This window comes from Bubalus bubalis, chromosome 15, assembly GCF_019923935.1.
Source record: "Bubalus bubalis isolate 160015118507 breed Murrah chromosome 15, NDDB_SH_1, whole genome shotgun sequence".
Taxonomy (NCBI): Eukaryota; Metazoa; Chordata; class Mammalia; order Artiodactyla; family Bovidae; genus Bubalus; species Bubalus bubalis.
The window spans coordinates 64,445,699-64,454,578 of record NC_059171.1 but is presented as its reverse complement, the minus strand read 5'-3'; positions in this window follow the sequence as shown (position 1 = coordinate 64,454,578).

Genomic DNA, 8,880 nt, shown 5'->3' with positions numbered 1-8,880 from the left:
AAGAGTATTTAAAGTAAGCAACTATGTAGTTTTGTGACACTAAACTAAATTTACCTAAGATTCAATCCTACATCAGGATAATTAAAAGAAATACCTATATTATAAAGATTTTCATGAAGATTAAATAAGTTTAAGAATGTATACATATGTGCATGCTGTGCTGTCCAGTTCTGTCCAATTCTTTGTGACCCTTTGGACTGTAGCCAGCCAGACTCCTCCATTCATGGTATTCTCCAGGCAAGAATACTGGAGTAGGTTGCCATGCCCTCCGTATTCATGTATGGGGCTAAAGTTAATGACTACTCTCCATCTATTCCCCATATATTAAGTTGAAATGTCTTTAATATTAACGTTTACTATGGGGATGGTGGTAGTAGTGGTTTAGTTGCTAAGTCATGTCTCCTTTTTGCAGCCCCACCAGCTGCAGCCTGCCAGATTCCTCTGTCCGTGGGATTCTCCAGGCCAGAATAATGGAGTGGGTTGCCATTTCCTTCTCCAGGGAGTCTTCCCGACCCAGCAATCCAACCTGCATTTCCTGCATTGTAGGTGGATTCTTTAACACTGAGCCACCAGGAAAGACCCTGTTTTACCATAAGTGATTTTTATTTTCTTCTCTTACTGAATTTGTTTCCCTTTTTTTATGCAAAAATTTAATCCCTGTTTCCTAATGCTTTAGTTTTTCTTCTTCTCCCTCCTGCACTCTCCTTCCTGTTCTCTCTCTCTCAGCACATACACACATGCAATTGCTCAGTAAGAAAGAAAAGGTATCTCATATTTCTTTCAGAAATGTTTATGATTAGGAATAAAGTGGGGACTGACAGGATTCTAGAGACTACCAGAATGACAATGGTAGTCGGAAAAATTGTTCTGGAAACTCTAGAATTCTTAGGATATTTTCAAAACGATATGTGATTTCCTTTTGATTATTTTGTATTGTTAATGCAATCAATATTGATTGAGCACCTACAATGAGCCAATATTTATGTTTAAGACTGGAAATTCAATGGTGAGAAACATCTGGCAGTGTCTTTGCTCTGTTGGAGCATATGGCATAGTAAGGACAGAGATATTAATGAGAGAATAATACATGAGAAGATGAAATTATAATCCACATGCATAAAAGTTTCAATCAAGCAAAAATAAATAAGCTCTAGAGATAGGCTGTTCAATGTTATGCCCCTAGTAAACAATAATATATTGTACACCTAGATATTTGCTAAGAAGGTAGGTGTCAAATTAAGTGTTCTACCCACAATTATTTTTCAAATGGTTATGTAAAACCTGACATTAGAAAAGTCCTCTTTGCATTCCATTCCATAGACCACATAAAGGGGTGGGTATTAAATGTAGACGGAAGGTTCAGGGACCTCTCTAAAGAATGGCAATTGAGTAGAAATCTTAACTAAGAAGAGGTTTTTGTTTATTGCTTTTTGTTTAAAGAATGGAAAGGAGGAGTGAGGGAAAATATTCCTGATTATAGTTTTGAGGTCAACTAATGCATTATTATCTTCCAGATGATTATTATTTATGTTTATTTATGCATAAGATATAGCATACTCTATAGTCTATCTTATAGCTGGAATAATAGACACTATCTACAAATATAAGGCCCAGATTTCTTCACCTATAAATTGCAGGATTACATAATCTGTTTCCTTAAGTGTCTTTCAGGTTTAAAATCCAAAATTTCATGACTTGGTATATTTTCACAGATCGTGCCAAAAAATGTCACATTGGAAAAAAATATGTATTAGATTCAGTTCAGTTCAGTTCAGTTGCTCAGGCATGTCCGACTCTTTGCAACCCCATGAATCACAGCACACCAGGCCTCCCTGTCCATCACCAACTCCCGGAGTTTACCCAAACTCATGTCCATCAAGTCATTGATGCCATCCAGCCATCTCATCCTCTGTCGTCCCCTTCTCCTCCTGCCCCCAATCCCTCCCAGCATCAGAGTCTTTTCCAATGAGTCAACTCTTTGCATGAGGTGGCCAAAGTATTGGAGTTTCAGCTTTAGCATCATTCCTTCCAATGAACACCCAGGACTGATCTCCTTTAGAATGGACTGGTTGTATCTCCTTGCAGTCCAAGGGACTCGGATTATTCTTTAATTAAATATCAAATGTAAGCCATAAGAGTACTCTTCAGTCATTATCTGACCATCAAACTAAAACACACCTCCTGCTTTATGTCCTATTCTCCCATTCTAAACGCACATGCTTTATGTCCTATTCTCCCATTCTAAACTCACATGCAACTGCAACAATTCCTAGTAATGGAACCAATAAATGCTTAGTAATTAAATGATAGCAATACAAATAAAATATATTAACATAGAAAAATATGATAAATAAAATATATTTATAGTAAGTATAAGTATGAAAATTACTGACCTAATTAAGATCGTATGCTAAAACAATGATAGCCCCACAAAGTTAACTTCTGACACTTTGGCAGAATTGAGAGAAAATAAGTTAACTTGGATAAAGTAGTATAAACAACATTTTGCAGAAGGTAATTCTCATATACTATTTCACTTGATCTCCACAAATTCTATGAAGTATGTATTGAATGTGTGTTCGATCCCTGAGTCGGGAAGATCCCCTGGAGTAGGAAATGGCAACCAATTCTAGTATTCTTCCCTGGAAATTTTCTATGGACAGAGGATCCTGGCAAGCTACACTCCTGGGGGTCACAAAAAGTTGGACTCAACTGAGCACACATGCACATTTTATAAGTATGGAAGTGTTTATTCTGATGGATTACCTCATCTAAAGAAATCCTAAAATTTAGGAATTTACACCATATTGAATCTTAGAATTGAATCCAATTGCTTTCAGATTCAAGTATCTATTTTCCACTTTGTAGGAATAATACCTACATTCTGAAAGTGCTAACTCCCTTCTTCTTCTTCTCTCTTCTCTATGAAATATTTTCATTTTCTGTTCTCATTAAAAATTGTGTTTTAGAAAGGAACAATTAAATCTCTGTGTTTGTAACCAGAAGAATAATCAAGCAGATCTGTCTTTATTGAGGTTCCATTAATATAGCCTCTAAACCACCATGTCAGAAGACCAGAAGGTTGTCTACAGCACATGGGTTCATCTTGGGGTATTTAAAGCCATACCTGTTGGGCATATGCCAAATCTGCCAAAGATGTGAAAACTCACAAATTCTATCAAGAAAAAGTACCCAACTCACATCATTCAAATTTAACCTTCATAGGTATCCTTTCAGGGGTGATTGCTTGCCCTCTATGGATAAAGTTTGGCTAAAGTTTTACTAAATATTTACTGGACAGAATCAGTTCTAATCAAAGATTGTATGAATCTTTGACATTCATATTAGCCTTTCTAGTCCCCCAGATGATGATAGACCACAATAGATAAATACATTTGCAGATCAACAAACTTATTTTATTGGGTCATGCTAATTTGAATTGTTATTTATCACTACCATCAGCAGCAGCAACATCACCTCCACTATGATCATCAACATTGTCAACTCTTCATAAATTGGCAGATCACTGGGTTATTTATAAAGTATCTTCATATAAATCATCTTTTTTTTTCCCCCTGTCAATAATTACATAAATTAGTAAAGACAATGTTTCCATTTTACAGGGAAAACATATTCAAGGTAGGTGAGTGGATTGTCTATGTTCACAAAGATGAGTAAAATAGATATAATCTAGCATCTGTAGCATAATGGGGCTTCCCAGTTGGAGCTAGTGGTAAAGAACCCACCTGCCAATGCAGGAGATGCAACATGTGGGTTTGATCCCTGGGTCAGAAAGATCCCCTGGAGTAGGAAATGGCACCCTACTCCAGTATTCTTGCCTGAAAATTCCATGAGCAAAGGAGCCTGACAGGCTACAGTCTGTGGGGCTGCAAAGAGTGGGGCATGACTGAGCAACTGAGCACAAGCTAGCATAACATAGATATCTAAATAAATTTTCTAATTGAAGTCTTATAACTCTAGATCTTATGCCACGTGATATCTTTTAAAAAACATCTTCCATATAATATTTATCCCCTTAATGTAACTACTCTATTCAGTTCAGTTCAGTTCAGTCCCTCAGTTGTCTCTGACTCTTTGTGACCCCATGGACTGCAGGACACCAGGCCTCCCTGTCCATCACCAACTCCAAGAGTTTACTCAAACTCAAGTCCATCGAGTTGGTGATGCCTTCCAACCATCTGATCCTTTGTCATCCCCTCTCTTCCCGACTTCAGTCTTTCCCAGCATCAGGGTCTTTTCCAATGAGTCAGTTCTTCACATCAGGCAGCCAAAATATTGGAGTCTCAGCTTCAGCATCAGTCCTTCCAATGAACACTCAGTCAATCCTTTAGGATTGACTGGTTTGATCTCACAAACCAAGGGACTCTCAAGAGTATTCTCCAACACCACGGTTCAAAAGCATCAGTTCTTCAACGCTCAGCTTTCTTTATAGTCCAACTCTCAAATCCATACATGACTACTGGAAAAACCATAGCTTTGACTAGATGGACCTTTCTTGGCAAAGTCTCAGCTTTTTAATATACTGTTTAGGTTGGTCATAGCTTTTCTTCCAAGGAGCAAGCATCTTTTAAATTCATGGCTACTGTCACCATCTTCAGTGACTTTGGAGCCCAAGAAAATAAAGTCTCTCCTCATTTCCATTGTTTCCCCATCTATTTGCCATGAAGTGATGGGACCAGATGCCATGATCTTAGTTTTCTGAATGTTGAGTTTTAAGACAACTTTTTCACTCTCCTCTTTCACTTTCATCAAGAGGCTCTTTAGTTCCTCTTTGCTTTCTGCCATAAGGGTGGTATCATCTGCATATCTGAGGTTATTGGTATTTCTCCTGGCAATCTTGATTCCAGCTTGTGCTTCATCCAGCCCAACATTTCGCATGAGGTGCTCTTCATATAAGTTAAATAAGCAGGGTGACAATATACAGCCTTGACATACTCTTTCCCTTATTTGGAACCAGTCTGTTGTTCCATGGCCAGTTCTAACTGTTGCTTCTTGACCTGCATACAGATTTCTCAGGAGGCAGTTAAGCTGGTCTAGTATTTCCATCTCTTTAAGAATTTTCCACAGTTTGTTGTGATCCACACAGTCAAAGACTTTGGAGCAGTCAATAAAGCAGAAATAGATGTTTTTTTTTTGGAGCTCTCTTGCAAATGGTGACTGCAGACATGAAATTAAAAGACACTTACTTATTGGAAGGAAAGTTATGACCAACATAGACAGCATATTAAAATCAGAGACATTACTTTGCAAACAAAAGTCCATCTAGTCAAGGCTATGGTTTTTCCAGTAGTCATGTATCGATGTGAGACTTGGGCTCTAAAGAAAGTTGAGCGCTGAAAAATTGATGCTTTTTGAACTGTGGTGTTGGAGAAGTCTCTTGAGAGTCTCTTGAACAGCAAGAAGATCCAACCAGTCCATCCTAAATGAGATCAGTACTGAGTGTGCATTGGAAGGACTGATGTTGAAACTGAAACTCTAATACTTTGGTCACCTTATGCAAAGAACTGCCTCACTGGGAAAGATCCTGATGTTGGGAAAAATTGAAGGCTGGAGCAGAAGGGAACAACAGAGGATAAGATTGTAGGATGGCATCATGGACTCAATGGACATGAGTTTAAGTAAACTCTGGGAGTTGGTGATGGGCAGGGAGGTCTGGCATGCTGTAGTTCATGGAATCACAGTCAGACACGACTAAGCAACTGAACTGAACTGAACTTGCTTTTTTGATGATCCAGCGGATGTTGGTAATTTGAGCTTTGGTTCTGCTGCCTTTTCTAAATCCAGCTTGAACATCTGGAAGTTCACAGTTCACATACTGTTGAAGCCTGGCTTGGAGAATTTTGAGCATTACTTTGCTAGTGTGTGAGATGAGTGCAATTGTGTGGTAGTTTGAACATTCTTTACTACTACTCTATTAGAGACATTATACTTTTATTTATCATTATATATTAGAGACATTATAATTTTTATAATATTATTCACATTTTCTAGATCATTTTAAAACTAATCTCATAGGATGTTTAAGTGTTATTAAATATATATTTATAGCAAGTTTTGCAGTCTGTGGTCATCTTCTGATCCATAGCTATATCTTTTCTTATCATCTTCAATTATTTTTGAAAATTATTTAGGTGTTCTAAGGCTCACTTCTGATACGGTGTAATGGTGGGTTTCCTTCACACCTCCAATAAGCAATTCTAGGACACCAGCAGGGTGGCCAAGAATTCAACCCAATTCTGACACTATAAAACCTGATGTGGAGCATCAGATTCCACAGGTTAAGGGCTTAGTCCTACAAGAATACCCTTCCTCCCACAGCCACACACTTGACACCAGTTCCCATGTCCAGATTGCTACCTGTACTTCTGATCAACTGGCTGTAAAGCAGAGATTACTACAACTCCTTTCTTGGATTTAATTATTTGCTAGAGCAGTTCCCTAGACTATAGGTTTATTATAAAAGGATGTAACTGAGGAATAGCCGGATGAAGGAGATGCCTAGGGCATGCTATAGCAAAAGGGTATGGAGATTTCATGATCTCTCTGAATGTACCACTCTGCCCAACTCCACATATTCAGAAGCCAGGAAGCTCTTTAAACTCTATCCTTTTGGGTTTTCATTAAGGCTTCATTACATAGGTTCATTACATTGGCATGATGGATTACATCATTGGCCATTATGGTTTGATTCAGTCTCTAGCCTCCCTTTCTTCCTAAAGGTCAGTGACAGGACTGAAAGCTCCAACCCTATAATCATATGATTGGATCCACTGGTGACCAGCTATCCTCTTTAAGTGCCTTCCAAAAGCCACCTCATTAACATAACATAAACCACCTTTATTGCTCTTATCATTTAGGAAATTCCAAAAATTTTTAAAGAGTTCTGTGCCAGAAAAGCAAACAAAGACCAAATAAACCACAATAGCACAAAATACTCTCAAATTTTAGCACTGTGTGATTAATATGACATCCTCAAACTTCTCAAATGTCCATCTGAAATAAATGTCATGGTATCAGGTAAGACCTTCATAACATTGAATCTAGATTCCATACCTTAATAAATCTTTAGCAACTTGTGAGGTTCCTAAAGTGGGGTTATACAAAGTTTAATTGACAGTTACCTTGTACATCCAAGTTAGCTGTCCTAAAGATCTCATTGTTTCCCTTTAGAAAAAAAATAATGAAAAGACATCCAATTAAACAGAGTTGGAAGACCATAAGGGGGTGCTCTCACATCCTATGAACATAGCAAAGCCCACAAGAAGAAGAACGACTTACCTCATCCAATGAAAAGCCATAGGCTGTCTGTTTAATATAGCTCTCCTAACTTCCTTTTCCTCTCTATAAAAACATTCTCCTTTCCTCCTTTTGGACTTGCACATGTCTCACCATGGTTGACAAGGGCTTCCCTGGTGGCTCAGATGGTAAAGAATCCGCCTGCAATGCGGGAGACCTGGGTTAGATCCCTGGGTTGGGAAGATCCCCTGGGGGAGGGCATGGCAACCCTCTCCAATATTCTTGTCTGGAGAATCCTATGGACAGAGGAGCCTTGTGGGCTACAGTCCATGGAGTCACAAAGAGTCTGACATGACTGAGTGAGTAAGCACACCATGGTTGTAGAACCCAAATAGCAATTCTCTGAATAAACTTGCCTTTTCTGGAGAATCATCTGGCTTTTCTGGTCGACAACTTCCCATAATTTGACATATCTGAGATTAGATCATAGTTCCAAAGCTTTTTGTGAATTTTGTATGATTCATATAAAATGGTAATAACTGAGTTGTGAAGATTTAATAGGATAGTGCTGCTGCTGCTAAGTCGCTTCAGTCATGTCTGACTCTTTGTGACCCTATGGACTGTAGCCCACCAGGCTCCTCTGTCCACGGGGATTCTCCAGGTAAGAATACTGGAGTGGGTTGCCATTCCCTTCTCCAGAGGATCTTCCTGACCCACAGAAGATAACCTCCTGCATTGGCAGGTGGGTTCTTTACCACGAGCACCACCTGGGAAGCCCAATAGGATAATACATGTAAGCAATTAGCACAATAACTTCCCCAGAGAAAGTAGTCAGTCAATAAATAATAGCAACAACAATACTAAAATGATTAATAATTTATTTTTTCTTTTCTTTAGAAGTAAGTAAACTTTGTTTCTTCCTATAGTTTTCTTTGATTCTTATTTTGTCCTGGAAGTCACATAAAACAAGCCCATTCTATCTCCATGTATCTATAGTGAACTGTCTATACAGAACACAATAAATACTTTAACAGGTCACTTTCCTTGGTGGCTCAGATAGTAAAGAATCTGACTATAATGCAGGAGACCCAGGTTCAAGACAATCCCCTAAAGAAGGAAATGGCAACCCATGTAAGTATTCTTGCCTGGGAAATCCCATAGATAGGGGAGCCTGGTGGGCTACAGTCCATGGGGTCATAAAGAGTAGGACATGGCTGGACAACTAGCACTAAAATAAAAACAATAATAACTACTGATAATCATGTTTTGTGTTGGTCTTTTTCTTACATTATGTAATATATTAATGACAGCCTTGTAAGGCAAGTGTTATTTTATTAAGTTTTAACATGTGAGGATACTCTGGTCCAAAAGTTGTCATTTCAATAAGAAATAAATACAAGATTTAAACCTGGATTATCTGCCTGTTCTCTTCCCAATATACTTTTCTACCTACCAGATTAGGCTAGATTTATGTTGCAGGAAACAAAGTTGCAAACATATGAGGGATTTGGTATATTATTTTCATCATTTTGTAAGCAGTAAATCTTGGGCACAATTTTTTTTTTTAATTTAATGGTAAAATTGTAGGTACAATGAAGATCAATGGGAAATACATTTATTTTG